Below are 17,408 nucleotides of genomic sequence, written 5' to 3'. Positions count from 1 at the left end.
AGCAAACGGTCCCCAGTATACATACTCAGTGTTACTACCTGCTCTATTTCCAAAGTTCAGCTTTCTCCTAAAAATTCCCTACAATTTCCTTACCAGTCTTGACTTTTTGTATCAGTCTGCCATGTCTTCATCTTTGTTCTCCCTTTACTGAAGTCCTACCCATCCTTCAAGTCCCAGATGAGATCCCACATCTGCCAAGAAACATTCTTCAAAGATTCCAATTCATACTCTATCTCCATTTTAAATAACTAATTTGGTTAAAATTCTAAAACATATGTTAAGAATTATTGTTTTAAATAAAAAATACAAAGTATAAAACAAATCAGCATAATTTTAAGTATTTTTGTGGTCAACAAATTCCTTTTCAGCATTAACTTTTATTTTTACTGTTTTATGTCCCTACATGATCTTCATTTTGTAGCCGTATTTAGATATAATTTCTCCTTGAGAATGATCAATTTCCATTTCATATATAAGGGCTTATAAATGCCCTAAGGAGGTTAACTATAAAGGAATGAAACTAACCCCACCAAATATTTTTCCATAACTGTGTCACAGAGTATAAAGAGCTTCTACTTCCTTTACTAGAATTTATAATTTGGCTACATTGGTAACTAAGTGATTTTATGAAGGAGGAAATTGTAAATCACTGTTTGATGGGCTTTTTAAAAAGCTGTTTCATATACTAGATGTTACCAAAGATGCTGATCTGGAATTTGTACAAAGTAAGAGTAGTACTTAAAAAGTATTCTTTCACGACACTAAAAAAAGTTATATCAACCTTTTGGGGTAACTTATTTATGAGTAGTTTTGGAATTATCTGTGAACAGGCTATTTATGGCTCTCTTAGAGAAAGATTCTTTTGTGCCAATGAAGTATAGCTTTTCCCACATTTCTTGTATAGAATGAACACCCAGAAAAGGCCAGTTGGCCATAGCACAACACATTCATCCATTTATTTATTGAGTTCTTACTCTCTGCTAGGTACTGAGATACATACTTGTGATATGGTAATGAATAAAATACTGTCTCTATTCCCAACAAGTTAATCCTAGTGAACGTAACCCATAAATCGACAATTGAAATACAATGTAACTGCTGTGAAGGTTAATGGAAGACTGGCAAAGGCATACGGTGTCTAAATCAAGTCCTAAAAAATGAGCAGACATTAAGAGTAACCAGAAGAGGAAGGGAAAATGGAGACAAAAGAAAAGAAAAAAAAGCCATCCTAGGAAGCAAAGGCAAAGCACAAAAGCTTGGAGGCAAGAAAAGGCTTGACAGATGTCCAGAATGTCATGGAGTTCAGAATCACTGGAGACTGGAACTCAAAATAAGATACATAACAAGAAAGAAGGGTAAAAGTAAACAGGACTCTGATCACGAGAAGCCGAGTGTACCAAGCCAAGAAGTAGGCATTTTCTCTAAAAAGCCATGCGTATTTTTCCATTAAAGATTTATTTTGGGGAATGAAATGAGTAAGATTTGCATTTTTAATGATCACTTTGTAGTATGATGAGTAAATTGGACTGACAGTAAGATGTTAGTCAGGAGGCTATTGTAATAAAGCAGATGGACCATAACTACATTAGTGAGACCAGAAAGCTATAAATTGATTTAAGAAACAATGGATATGCAGTGTTCTTCGGACTTGATGACCACCTGATTCAATATTATTTTTAGAGTCATTTTTCCTCTACATTCAAAATTCCAAAAAAGTGAAAGTAGCTCATAAACTAGTATACAGGAAAAAAGCACTTGATGAACTTAATCCTATAACAAGAACAGAACAGACACCACAAATAAGTTTGATTAAAAAGACAGATTTTTTTAAAAATTTAATTTTAATGACACATATTTTTAACATACAAAGTTCTCAGTGAATTATTTTTCTAGAGCTTACTATCTGACTTACAAGGAGTTAATGAAAAAAATTATTCTGAAAAATCATATGCTTTTTTTTTTTTTTTAAAGATTTCAGTACTTTCTACAAATACCCAGAGAGACTGGCAAATCTACAAAATGACAGCAAATTAAAGTTACAAAATTAAGCAATCACAGCTATGGTGGTATTTTAATTCTGCCATTCTGTTGTGGTGACCATTCCAGATTCTTTTTAAATAAAAATTGTTAAGACATTTAAAAAGTCTTCTGTTTATTTGAGCTGTGAAGAAAGGTTATGTTTTGTTTCTTCATATTAAAGAATTTCAAACTAACCTTTAATTTACTGTAATTATATAAATTATCTTAGGAATGTTTATGAAGAAAATCAGCAATGACATTTATTGGTCTACATCTTTCCCAAAAGCCAAAAGCATATATTTCATATATGTTAATTTAAAAATGGTCTTAAATGTGCGTTAAACTTCTTCCAACTACTGACATTCTAGAGAAAGCTCATGCAATGTGTATTTTAAATTAAAAAAAAAAACTTTAAAGGAATTTCTAAAATAAACATAAGTTTTACCATTTCTAACTTGCTAGTTTCTAAAGATAATAAATGTGAAAACTGATGTTAAGAAAAGTTAAACACAATAGCAAAAAACAGTCTTTAAATTTTGGAATGTCTCACTCTGGAGCTCACGTCCTTTTCCAGGACACCAAATGCTGTTATTATGCTTATGATTCAGGTTCTACATTAGAGAGAGCAAGAGAGGGTTTTCCTTCACTTCAACAAATAAACCACACATGTGAAATAAAGGAACATGCTGCCTTAGAGTCTATGTGAAAAATCTAACAGCAATGCAATCTCAACATAAACCAATAGCTTGGCATATTTGCCAAATGAGCTGCTGTAAACTCAGGTCTTTAATAAAAGTCACTTTTCAATATATATTTTTTAAAAAGTCACTTTTATTTATTTTTAAATAAAAGTCACTAGTTGACAGCACCACTATTCTGAGGACAAGGCAGGCATCTCTTGAGTATTGATTGTGGTGCTCCATGGGGGGGTGGGCAGTGACAAAGAGGAGCATGATGGGCACCCTGGCAGCATGGTCAGGATAACCACAGCAGGAGAAATGTTTACCCCCCGCCACAAAAGGGCATGATGACTCTCTTAAGCGTGTGGACCTCTGCCTCTAATACCTTATGGTATTAGAGAAAAGAACTACAACTAAAAACCAGAAGATAGAGTCAGTCAGATTCGGGATCAGGTATGCAATACCTCCTCAGAACGTTAAAAATTGTAACGGACTTGGTAGTGCCTGGCTGGCTCAGCTGGTTGAGCATGCAACTCTTGATCTCTTGAGTTCAAGCCCCAAGCTCGATGCTGAGATTTCTTAAAATTAAAACAAAAAAAAATATTTTTTATTTTAAAGATTTTATTTAGTTATTTGACAGACAGAGATCACAAGTATGCACAGAGACAGACAGAGAAAGAGGAGGAAGCAGGCTCCATGCCGAGCAGAGAGCCCGATGTGGGGCTCGATCCCAGGACTCTGGGATCATGACCTGAGATGAACGCAGAGGCTTAAACCCACTGAGCCAGCCAGGCGCCCCTAAAACAAAAATTTTAAAAATGGAATGGACTTCCTTATCTGGTACTGAATGCCCTTTTCATGGCAGTGTACAAATCCAAAGTGATAAACATGTCTGACTACCTGTCTGGCATGCATGTGATTAAATCAAAAATTCCTACCTTCAAGAAAATTCACTGATTTGGATAAAATTCCACAAGCTTTTCTAAACTTCAGTCCTTTTCTAACTGCTGATTTTTATTTTGGTTGTAAGAAGATAAATGAAATCCTCTGTGAGGGGTGCCTGGGTGACTCCGTCAGTTGAGCATCTGACTCTTGGTTTCCGCTCAGGTCACGATCTCAGGGTCCTGAGATCCTGTCCTGCATCAGGCTCTGCACTTAAGATTCTGAGTCTGCTTAAGATTTTCCCCTTCTAGGACGCCTGGGTGGCTTAGTCAGTTGGGCATCTGCCTTCCTCTCTGGTCATGATCCCGGAATTCTGGGATCGAGTCCCCCATCGGCTTCGAGCTCCTCGGGGAGTAAGCTCCCTCTGACCTTCTCTCTTCTCATGCTCTCTCTCACTCCTTCTCTCAAATAAATAAATAAATAAATAAATAAAAAGATTCCCTCCTTCTGCTCCCCCCCATTATTTCATGCATAGGCATGCATTCTTTCAAATAAATAAATAAATCTTTAAAAAAAAAATTCTACATGTGCAACATTGGTCTTTTTTTTTTTTAAAGATTTACTTATTTATTTATTTGACAGAGAGAGATCACAAGCAGGCAGAGAGAGAGGGAGGAGGAAGCAGGCTCCCTGCTGAGCAGAGAGCCCGATTCAGGACTCGATCCCAGGACCCTGAGATCATGACCTGAGCCGAAGGCAGTGGCTTAACCCACTGAGCCACCCAGGCGCCCTGCAACATTGGTCTTAACTACACAAGCATACTCACTGGTTTTCCATAGTCCAGCAGTTATTTCCTCATCTCTCCTTCTCTTCCTCCTTCTCTTCTTTCTCCTTGTCACCCACTCTCCATTTTCCCTCCTCTCCCTTGCTCCACTCCCACTCTCCAGTGCTCTCCATTGCTCCTTCCCTCCCCCTCTCTCCTTCGGACCTTCCGTCTATCCAACACTGACTGAGCATTTACTATGCATCAGGCACTCTTCTAAAAGAATTCAAATGTTCCTTCATTTAATCCGTATCACAATCAATGGCAGAGGGGCAATTTTTTTCCATCTTATTTGAGTCAGAGAAAGGGTAAGTACAGTGTCCAGTATCACATAAATAAATTTGTTTCTGCAATGTTTGTTGTCCACTTTTTCAGAGTGGAAAAGGTAAGTGTGCAAAATGATCTCATCTGTCTTGAGCAGCACGGTGTAAAAGTCACAGCCAGGGGGCGCCTAGAGGGTTCAGTTAAGTAAGCATCTGCCTTTGGCTCAGGTCTTGATCCCAGGACCCTGGGATGGAGCCCCACATCGGGTTCCCTGCTCAGAGGGAGGCCTGCTTCTCCCTCTCCCACTCCCCCCTACTTGAGTTCCCCCTCTCACTGTCACTCTCTACATCAAATAAATAAATAAATAAATAAATAAAATCTTCATAAAAAAAAAGTCACAGCCAGATAAAGACAGCATTTCGGAAACAATATCATTTACCTATTTTTTTTAAAAGTTCAGCAGAAGGAAAGATTATACAAATTAAATGAGATAATAAAGTTAGGAATGGACCCACCCAAAATTATTTAGATGCCAAAGTAAGCCAATCCCAGCTGTTATGCTTCGCTCTGTCTGCCGTCCTCAGCAAGAGCAGCATGGGGGAGTGTGGGCAACCGGCTGCTGGAGCAGCTGGGCCTATTTGTTAAGAGGAAAAAAATAGTCAATGAAGACAAAGGGAAACTGCGTTGGGAGCAGCGTGAATGGAAACTTGGGAGCCTGGCTAGGGAACCTGAGAAGGGAAGTGCACCCAAGCTGGAGGTAACACAATTGCAGTATTCCACAAACTTCCGCAGGGGCAGCACTCCCTACAGCAGGGCCTTTGCAGGCAAGTTTTATTCCAAGACAGCAAAACTTAGTAGTGATCAGTTGCATGTACATTTCCTCATATTACCAGTATTTTGGACATTCAAAACTAAAGTAATATCAAGATCTGTGCTCACAATGCAGTGGGTATATATTAGCAGACTAATGGGACAAATGGCATTCTAATCTGAACAATTATATTTGTATTATTATATATTCACTCATATAGGCATGTAAATGCCTAGTAAACATAATTATATATTCCAAAATGTAACTGCATTCCCCCAAAATCCTGTATTCTATGTATTTTGCATTCCTGAGAACAGTATTATAAAAGGCATCTAATGTGTTCCTACTGCCTTATATGCACATAGACTTTACCACTGTTTGTAATTTTCTAACCTTTTATTTTTATTTTTGCCTAATTTTATTGATTTTAAGCTTTAGAGACTTCTCTTTTTTGTTCTCCAGATATGGAAAATTCTTCTACAATCTTAAAATACATCAGACTTCAGTTTGGGCATTCATATTTTGGAGCAAGTAAAAAACATTTGGCAAAAAAATCTGTCAAAAGCAGTGCCCAATACGTAACTTTTATCTTATTTCTGAGAAATATAATGACAAAGATATAATTACATCTTTTAATTATAAGTGTAATTGACTTAACTATAATATTGTTCTTCTTACTGTGGTAATCTAAATATTACAAGGGGATTTTGCATTAGGAAATTATTAGAAAATCAAAACATATTAATGGGTTGAAGTTCAAACATATTAACTTCTCATAATTACAACAGGATAGTAATTGATATTTTTTGATGGCTCATAATATCCATTGTAGTATTTCATAGTCCGAGCTTCTCTCTTCTCTTTCTTCATTCTGGACAATTAAAAGGAAATATTTTGTATCTCCTTACTAATAAGAAGGTATAGTTATATGGCTAACTGTGTACATCAATTAAAATGGTAACATTTGACTTTGAAAAAAGATTTTTTTTTCTGTTTAATTTAAATGTTAAACATGGGTGGTATGGCTATTCTAAGAATACACCATATGGTTAACTCAAGTTTAAGCAGACCCTTAAACTGTCAGCAAGCTCAATATTCCAGTACCAGTTCTAAACAATTATAAAGTATCTATTATATTATCATTCATCTGACCAGAAATATGTATAACATTCATGCATCATGATAATGTCAAACTTGAAATTTCTTTCCTTTTTCTTCTTCTCATAAGGAAAAATAAGCTCTATCAGTTTCATGAATAATGACAGAGCTATTTCAAAAGAAATCATTTTATTTCCATTACTTTCCACATTTTCTTCTAAACATATAGTATTTTGACCTTACTCAAAATGACCAAAATGAGCCTATTTCCTATGTTTTATTTTGACAACTTTAGTTTCTAAAAATAAAATAATCAGGTGCTTCCTGTTCCCATATTTATTTACTCCTTTTAGGAGAAAGGGACAGTGACAAATGTGTGCTTTCTCCTGAGTTAACTTCACTTTTCACCATTCCATTTCTGTCCATCAATTTCTTCTTTCATATTAGGTTATTATATTTGAGTAATTAGTATGGTACTAAAAAAAAAAACCTGAAGGATACAACTATTTCAAAATACACTGCCAATTTTTGTTAGATAAAATCTTAAGATACATTCTTTATTGTTTCTTTCTCAATTAACTTGAGTTGGGAAATAAATTGAAAATACCTTGCATAAACTAACTTTAATTACAAAACTTAATATACCTTGTTTATTCTTCTCACTATATTATTGCCCACAGCCATGCTTTTAAAATAATAAATCCACAAAACAAAAGCAACATAGTCAAACTATTCATAAACCAACCTTTGCACAGGGATAAAGTGATAAAAACAAAACATATATTCTTGCTTTTGTTCATTTCGAATATTCTCCAGAAACGAAGGTGTTGAGTAAGTTACTACTCTTTTAAGGTCTGGCTTTTGTTTTTGGCTTTGTTTCTGATTTCATTCGTTACCTCTCTGTCTCTCTTCATAGTTCATCACTCTAGAAATGAATGTAAGGCTACAGGGGACACTGGAGATCATGACTGAAGCAAATGGGAAGAAAAGATGCTGGAAATGTGACATTGATCACGTAATGGCCCAGATGAATTCAAACCACTCTCTGCCAAAGGCCTAAACTGTGCCTTCCAATAACATACAGATATTTCCTGAATAATTTTAAAGCAGTTCTGGATTTCTCTTCAAAACTTTCATAATAGAAGACCTGAAGCCAAAGTAGGGCCTAACATTTTGGAGCAGGAGCAGAAGAGAAGTATTCTCATCCATTTTCCTGAGTTCTGAATGCTCCCCCAGCAAGCCCTACCACACCTCATTTTGTGCCACCTATATTAGGAAACTACTAAATAGATGTGGCATGCTAAAAAAGAAGTCAGATTGGTGACATTAATGTGAATAAATGTAACAATTACATTCTATATATTAAATGCAATTGTCGAAATAAATTTATTGAGTAGCCAAAGTGGATTAGATTCTAAGGGTTCAAACAATAAAATAATAAATTTATCTTCCAAAATTTCAAAATTTACCTTTGTTTACATTAGTCATATTATTCATGCAAAAAAAAAAAAGTGGAGAATTGCTTAAAGTCATTCTTTATGAATGACTTTAGAAATGGGGACAATTTAATTGAGCACGAACACAAAACATTTGTGATACTATTGTATGTGGAAACTATGGACACAGTAGAACTCAGTGACCTAGATATTCAAGGGTAACTGTACTTCTAGGAGGACACAGCACATTATAGGCAGCAGGATGGTGGTGCGAGGGTGGCAAGATAGGATTACACACAGATGACTTGCTCCTCACTTCTTACCCTATTCATCTCCAAGACTGTGTTCTGGTTCTTCTTCCCAACCCCATGCTTCCATACGTTGTCTTTGTTAACTTTGCAAATAGAAAAAAAATCCTGCTCCATCATGAGTTGTCTCTTCTTAAAACTAGGCTTTAAGCTTCTCAGAAATAGTGTTTGAGTAGAGATGCTCTGTGTGTGTGTGTTTGTGTTTTATTAAACTTCTTATTTTAGAATAGTTTTAGATTTACAGAAAAGTTGTAAAGATAGTACAGATAGTTACCATATATCTATACTCAATTTCCCCTATGCACAGCTTACATTAATATGGGTATACTTATCACAATTAATAAACCAATACTGTCCCATTATTACTAACTAAAACTCAGACTTTATTCAGATTTCCTTGTGTTTTTAACTATTACAGTCCCAGGGTCCCATCCAGAAAATGCATCACATCTACAAAACTGTGTTTTTTATTTTCTTAGACCCCTAGCGTGATAGTCAATATCTAAAGCTTAGAAGAAGCGCAACAGAATAATCATGGAATAAGTGAATGACTGAATAAATATTTCTTAAAAAGGTACAGAAGCTTCTGAATCCCTGAAGGGAACGATCAGGATGCATAACCAAAAGAAAAATGAAGTGGACCTAATTTCATGAGTCCCAGAAAACATTCCCCTGAGAGATGAAGGAGTTCTAGAATCTTACAAAATGCTTTTCCATAATTTGTCAATATTTGATGTTTTCTTGTCTGAACTCAATGATACCATTCATAATTTATATCATCGATGATCATTCACAACAGATGCAATGTACATGCTAAATTACCTATATATATCATCTAGTTAAAAAAAAAGAGTGGGTAGAGAATGGTATAATAGATATTATGAATGTAAGTATATTTATGAAGACCAAGGGAGTGATTTGGAAAACTGAATAAATGACACCCTTAACCCAGGTGATGGACCTAAAAGGAGGAAAAAAATGAAAACGGTAACTTGAAAGTGAGAGTCCCCTGAAGCATCATCACCCCACTTAGCCCACCGAGAGTCTCTCCTGCTCTGGCGAAGCGTACACTGAGTCACCTGCAGGGCTAGTTAAAACACAGCTTCTGAAAGCTCCAGGATTACTGCTGCAGAAGCTCCCCAGGGATGCTGATGTTGCCAGTCTCTAACACTCTGCATAGCACCCCAGTGCATATCCCCTCTGGGACCCTAGTTCGGAAAGGGAACGAAAGAAAATCCCCAGTAACTTCATCTCCTTTGCAATGAAATTCAACTAAGCCTTCTGTCAGGTGAATTTTTTAGAAGTGGCTCTACCTCTCAAAAAAATTAGGTAAGGTTTTATCATTTTGTCATTTTGGTTGTAACACAGAAGCCACAACAGCAATAAAAAGTTTTGTTTGGTTTTTATACACTAGATACTAAACACCCAGCTTTTAATTACTGGCTTTAGGAATGATCTGAGTAAGTCGTTTTATTCTATTCACAAGGGTAGATAAAATAAATAAAATAATAAAATAAAAATACCCCTTGCCCTCAAAAATCTTAAAATGTTTATAGACAATCACATAAACTAGGGAACACTGTAAGTCATTACAACACAATATCCACTTCCGTGATACATTTAAGTTTTTTACAAAAATCATGAGATTGACTGTGTTCATTAGCCCCTTACACTTGTGGTTTGAAAAGCCCCTTTACACTTGTGCTAAATTCAATGATTTAGCAAGAATAATACAGCATCGAATGGGATATACGCACTGTAGATTCAAACCCAGGATTTTAAAATTCGAGTCCATACTTATTCTTGCCACTAGAACATACTGTTTCCTAATAACAATTTTGAAATGTCTTTTGGAGAAATTATACACACTGGGAGGTCTCATAAGGGAAGGAACAGAGTCCTACAATTCTAGAATTGGAAAGGATCTGAGAAACCCCATGGTCCATAATAAACTCTTGGACTCGGGGTTAGGAAAAAAGCAATCAGGAGGCATGAATAGCTATAAGCAATGCTGTCAGTACATTCCTCTTTGGCTTAGTTCCCCAGTGCATCTTGAGCTTTGAATTTAAAGCCCTCCTCATTTCCCATCATTTCCTGGGAGGGAATTGTCCAGAAAGGAAAAGGTCAGTGTCCCTAGCTGACCTCTATTTTTCCCTTCCTTTATCCCCATTCTCTTTGCTCTGTTCCTTTCTGGTTCTGGAGTTAGTCTAGCTATGTCACATCACCACTAAGATTTAGCCTCTGGGATGCTGCTCTTCTTTCTACCCTGTGAATAAAAACCTCTTTTTTATTCTGGTTTCAATGAATTAAAATTTAAAAGTCAGAAAAAATAAACCAAAATGGACTAGAAAGAGAGAGACTTACACAGAATATGCTAACTTAAAATTAACCCAAATTGAGACGAAGAGTGGGGGGGGCAGGAATATCTACTCCTGTTGGGTACCCTAATTCCTTCCCAGTCCATTTCCTATAGTCATAAGAGTCACTAGGATCCCACTAGAAACACAGGCTAAACAAAGAGGACAAGTTGTCCAGGTGACTATTAAGCAAATACTAAAGGATTTGCCACATTAGCATATTTCATTATGTCCTAAGTCATGAATTTCAACAAAGTTTGATTGCTAAATTAGTGTAATTAAACTTTGATTTTTAACTCAGAGGTCCTGTCTATTCACTGAATTAGACCACAAAAACGAAACGAATACTGAAGATAAGCTGAGGGCCAGGAAACATACACCATTCACTACAAATATGTTTCATTCCACTTCTGGCCTAGGGTGGGGAAGAAATAAAAATACCTTTCTGGAAAAAAAGCAGAAGAGGACAAAACGAAGGATGGTGCTGGTGACAGCAACACAGCGTGGTAATCAAAGAATGAAGTGGTAAGAGAAAAAAATGGGAGGGGTGTGGTAATCACCCAGGAAATACAAATGCAGCAGAAGGTATGCAGGAGAACAAGAACATTGATTATAAATGTGTGAATATGGCTAACCGGTCTGGAGGATGTCCAGCTCTGGCCGCTCCACTACCATGCAGCCCTGAGAGGAATGGAGGGGAACAGGGAGAGAAGGCCCTGGCCCCTCTGCCTCTCTCCTCATGCATGTCTTACCAAAGGAGCCATAAATAGTTCTTCAGGATTCCTTAGTTTCCTTGGTACTCCTCACCCCATCCCCCATCACACTGTCCTTTCAAAAGCAGGGCTCTAAATCACTTTGGTTCATGTATATAGCCACTCATTGAGCATTATCGAACATCTACTAAGAGAGGGGGAACTGCGGCCCACACCGGCTATCCTACCTGTTTGTCCAGGGGAAGGTGGAATGGAAAGCTTTCTTTTGCTTTCAAAGCAAGCAGTACATGCTAGATTGATAGCTGCTTCTAAGATACTGTTTTGTTTAACTTTTGACAGTGTGGTCTGGTCTTAGTAATAATAGTTCTATGTGCTTTACAAAGCTGGGTCTACAATAACCTTTGTGAGTAACTTTGGTTTATTTTGTGGCTTTGGTCTGCTATCTCCCAGGTGCCATCAGATGAAGTTCCAACTTTCCTCTTATCTTTAAGTTTCAACTTTCCAATTAAGGAAAATTTAATTCCTTCACTTCCAAAAATAATAATAATAATAATAATAATAATAAATTCTTCCACAGTGACTTGCAAACATGAGAGACCCCAATATTCCTTGTTCCTTCTAGTCACCTACTACAGTAAGCGCCAGATTTCATGAAAGAAAATCTTTGCAAGTAAAAAACCATACTGATTAAGGATCCTCCCTTATTTTCAGTTCTAAGTTAATGATTAAATCATAATGGCTTTTAGAATTAAAAAAAGGGAACCAGGGGAGACTAGTTCTCTCTGACTTCTGATTCATTGAATAACCTCTGAAAAGCTTCCCACGCTCAAATATTTGCCAAATAATTTGCATTGTCTTGTGTAATTCTTTCAGTTTACTGCAAGTTACATATCACACCATTTTATACACGAGAACATTCATAATCAGAAAAGATAAGGACCTTAGGATCATATAGCCAGAAGCAAGATTCACATTCAGTATGTCTCATCCAAAGTCTAGAGTCTTTAGGCCCATGAAAATAGAATGTAAGAGTGTTCTGTAATTCCTGGGTCTATGCTATTCTTCTATGTGTACTGTGCCAAAGCCTTAAGCTAAGTCATTGAACAGAGAGCAATAATGGCTGAGAGTATTACCAGGAATGGGAGTGGAAATACATTTCTAAGCCTCAGAAATCGGGAAGTCATGGATTTCTCTTTCCCTTTTCCACACTCGTAGAGGCAAGATTACCAGAGCAAGAGGGCCATATAGTGGGAATACCCTGAACCAGCCATTAGTACTAATGGAGGCTGAACATTTCTTGAGTTACCAGCTGCCTTAGCCATCCTATGAAGTCAAATCATCAATTCCAAAGACATCTCTGTTCTTGAAATCAGCACATTCTTCAGAGACTATAATACTGGGTTCAACTGTGGCATTCACACATGCTTTTCATTAGGAGTCCAGAAAATCCCACCTATGTAATATTCAATCTTGTCACTGTCATCTTTATCACGAGTACAAAAAATAACTAGTGACATTGATAGTGTCTCTTATGCTTCAAATGTTATTTAAAACCATCCTGAGAAAAAATCATTATTAAAATAACCATCATCCTTTGTAGAATTTATATAATATTCCAGGGTGTCAGATGTTGTGCTAAAAGACTATAACCAGCATTTAGCCCTGCATCTTGAAACTAAGAAAATAAATTTAAATCTTCACTCCACACCTTCTAGAAAATGTTTTAATGGTATGATTTCACTTTTGTTTGGTTTTCAATTCTCTAAGACTGACCTTACAAGACTACTTTAACACTGCGGTGGCTATGGATAAAGGGGCATGCATGCGTGCAAAGTGCCATTTCTGGATTCCTGCAGACGAAATTCCTCTACTAAACCACAGAAGAGTTCTATGCACAAAGATAAAGGAGCAAATCCTTGCACACTCTCCCACTAAGAACTCCCGATGATGATTCCAGAAGATATCTTTGAAGAAATAACACTGACTTCGCAGACTGCTAACAGTAATGTCTACCACCAATGACCAATTTGACGTTTGGTTCTTTATTATGAGGCCTTAGAACTGAGGCCACCAAGTTGATCTCATCCCAGAGAGACCCCCTCTATGAAATCACCTCAGGCTACATGACAAATCTAACACAGACGGCAAAGTAATGATAGGGCAACAAACGTTTGAAAGAATACTCTACTGTGACAACATGACTACTGTATATATTTAATAGTCAAGAACAAGTATTGGTTCTGTATTATGGACAGGACACTCTCTTCATAAAAACTTGTAAGAAATGGTTTTATGCAACTAAATTATTCTTCAGTCTGAAATTGGCCCAGTTCATTTTAAATTCCATTTACTGTTTTTGCTAGCTCTGACCGCCCCTCCCCCTATCCCTATATAAAGGACAAAGGTTTTCACACTGTAATACCCAAACTCCAGATAAAGACTAAATAATGCATATTCACTCGGGGAATCACTACTGATAATACCTAGTTAGTCGCTGAGCTATGAGCTCCATTAGGAAAAACTAGCTTAGTCACTGCCTGTCTTTTATTTGCTCTGGATATGAAATGAATACTGCAGTTTCCAGGATGATCAATCACTTAAAACTTTCCACTTTTACTGTGCTCTCCTAGAATTCTACCTCAATTTTCTTTCATAAAAACTGGAAAAAAAATTGAAGGTTAGTTATAAAATGAAAATGTAAATTAATTGATACATTGCACATACTATTAAAGCAAAACTACTGGCCATGAATCTTAGAAAAATACACTGATGATTCAATCATCTTCTAAATTATTACATCCAGAAGCCAAAGGTATGGAAGATGGGATTTTGAGTGAATGCCACCTATCAGAATAAACCATATATTTTATGCTACTTAAGACCATTCTTCTGTCTTCCCTATTAACATTATCCCAGCATTTATTGATATCCAAACTCATGCCATTCCTAAAGACTTTTCTCTTTAGGACACATTTCCTTCTAAACTTCTCAACTTATATCAGTCTTCAGGAAATATTAACAAAATAATTTTTGGTTATAAAGTATTTTCACAGTTTTGCCATTTCATTTGATACTCTCAAAAAGCACCATTATTATCCCTATTTTCAAATTAAGGAAACTGAGTCACAATTACTATTAGTATAAGTGGAAGGACTAGAGTTGGAGTGGAGACCTCAGACTGTAAATCCTGAACTCTCTGAACTAAGACAAATCTGTTCTTAATTGGTTATAACTAAATATAGATAGACTAATTAATACCCTATATCACAATTTTATACATATATATACAATGCTAGAATCTACATTCATAATGTCAACATATTTTAGGAAAGATCTTCTGCCATATTTATGCCTTTACTTCTCTATCTCTTCACCAAACATCCCCTGATTACACAGCTACTCTCCCTGGTTTCTATAATTGTCATTCATTTTTTTTTTCTTTTTAGATTTTTTATTTTTTATTTGACAGAGAGAGATCACAAGTAGGCAGAGAGGCAGGCAGAGAGAAAGAGGGGGAAGCAGGCTCCCCGCTGAGCAGAGAGCCCAGGAATCCCAGGACCCTGAGATCATGACCTGAGCAGAAGGCAGAGGCCTTAATCCACTGAGCCACCCCGGCACCCCCTGTGATTGTAATTCTTTATTGGGTCTTTGATTACCTACCCTATCTGCCAAACTCCCTTGACTGAATTTCTGGGGTTCTCCATGGACATTGGGATTTCTTCTTTGACAAGGTGCTTTGCTCATTTGTTTTTTCTTCTCTGAGCTCCATTATCAAGAGGGTTATTTTTGCCTTCCCTGTAACCTCATTAATGCAGGATGATAATAGATAAGGAGAGAACAGACATCAATAGAGAGAAGTGGCTGAATCTAGCAGGGCTCTACTCCCGTTCCTCTCTTTCTCCTTCACTTCTGTCATGAAGATCTCAGCTATTTTTTAAGGAAATCCTTGGATAGAACATTATAAATCTGAATTAATCACATCAATATCATCCTCTTTAGGTTACTGGCTATAAAGTTGGCTGTAATTCTTAACTATCCATAAACCCTTAAGTATCTTTCTGGTACCACTAATGTCAACTGAAATCTTGACTGAAAAGTCTTACAAAGCAGGATACCACTTTGCTAAGTTTTTATTTGTTCACCCAATTTATCTTAGACCTACAAAATACATTAAAAGATACGTTCTTTGCCTCAACAAGAGTAAATGTTTCATAGCTTTATCCACTAGGCTTGCTCTCAGCATATTTGCTTAACATTGGAGTGCAGTGGATATTCAGTAAGATGAGGGAGGAATTCCGTTTTATCCCACTGCAGGTGGAGGGTAGTGGGAAATACGCAAGAGGATGCTCTATATCTGATACCAACTTTCTACCTTGTCTTCCCACCTTCTCTGCCTTTTTTTCCCTTTTAGCTCTAATGGCCTCCCCTCCTCTTAAGCTCTGTTTTTAGAACATGCCACTTCCATAAAAAGAGAAGGATGGAAGAGAGAGGAAAGCGCATGCCATGGGTATTTTCACATAACTTAGCTCAAACTTTGTGTATGACACTGAAACTTTTGCCTCCTTTTTGGGAAGAGACACTAGGCTTGTGGTCTCAAGTGCCATCCTGATAATGGAGGAGATCACCTCCAGGGAGCCCTGCTGGATTTATATCTTAAGGGTTAGGCAGCAGTTCAGAGGTGTTACATTATTTATATCCAGTGCTCCTTATTTTGAAGGATCACGTACTCATGTATAATATCAATCAACTAACTGACCCATTACTAAAATGTGACCAGATAGTAAGAGATTATACTCTGAAATACCACCCTCATAGTTTTTGGATACCCCCTAAAAGGTCCACTGAATTCCAAAGGGTAAAGAGTAAGTGGGGGCAGCTTACAGTGGACTGATGGGGCTGCACACTTCTGCTCTGCCAGTCCTCTGCTTTCACTGAGGCACCTGCGGTAGGCGCTTGCTGCCTCAGGTTACATCTCTCGTGTGATCTTTCAGCTGATTTTGCTAGCTAGCTAAACTGCACAAGTGAGAACATTCTATTTTCAGGTAACTATACACTGTCTTTGTATAAAAGCACAACAGTGAGCATTTCAGCCAGTGCCGTTAAATGAAAAGGTTAAGAAAAACCAAAGGGAAATTTGGTGGTAGTTTCCAGGCCAGTGTACACACAGAGAATAGCAGTTCTATTCCCACATCAAAGAACACAACGCATAAAATCAATGACAGAGAGATGGAATGAAAAAAAAACAAGAAGGATGTAATGGAGATAAGTCTGATCACAGTGTTATGCATAGCATTTAGATGCATTAGAGAATTTTAGTATGCTCTGACCATACTACAAGCTAATGAAATACTGCAAGAAGGTATCTCTGAAAATACCCTAATACTGAACTACTGAGAACAAGTACCCTAATAATGAGGTATAAAAGACTAATGTCATGTGTAGCAGAATGGTAACTCGCCAAAACTTGCAGCTTATCTGCTTGTCTGCCTAAGAAAAACAATCCATTTATTATGTTCTTCTTCTGAAATCCTTCTTTGTCCATAATTCATCACACCAAATTTTGATATATTTGATCAAACTTCTTAGAAATATGCATTTTGATACATACCACGGTATTCCTTCCCAATTCAAATAATCAGTGTCAATGCTAGGTACTCTATTTCAAATTCTTACAAATTTAGTGTCAATGTGTCTCTTAAACTTATGTTATCTACTGGAGAGTGCTATAGGAAAACAATATAAATTTAAAAAAATTTCATAGATTGTTAATTATTGTAAAAATAATAAATTTCTATGGTCAATATCAACTGATGATTGTCCAATAAAACCAAAATAAAGGTCAATCCCATCATATGCGATTGAGGCTTCCTGTTTTGTTTCTCCCTCTGGTAAAGATTACACCTACGCTTCAAAACTACAGGTTTCTGTTCATTCTACAATAGGGACGATATTAAAGCTCACACAAGTGAAAAATGGTTCTTATGGAATTCTTGTTATGCAACTGTTATCTGTCTCAA

At 36.7% G+C, this 17,408-nt stretch overlaps 1 protein-coding gene across 1 annotated transcript in view; it reads right to left on the bottom strand.

The window, feature by feature from the left end:
* SEMA3E (semaphorin 3E) overlaps nucleotides 1-17,408 on the bottom strand; it is a 248,975-nt gene that overhangs the window by 229,818 nt on the left and 1,749 nt on the right. The gene's annotated exons all lie outside the window — the stretch shown is intronic.

The sequence above is a fragment of the Mustela nigripes genome, chromosome 4 (assembly GCF_022355385.1).
Source record: "Mustela nigripes isolate SB6536 chromosome 4, MUSNIG.SB6536, whole genome shotgun sequence".
In the NCBI taxonomy this organism is placed as follows: Eukaryota; Metazoa; Chordata; class Mammalia; order Carnivora; family Mustelidae; genus Mustela; species Mustela nigripes.
This window is presented reverse-complemented; position numbering and strand designations above follow the sequence as displayed.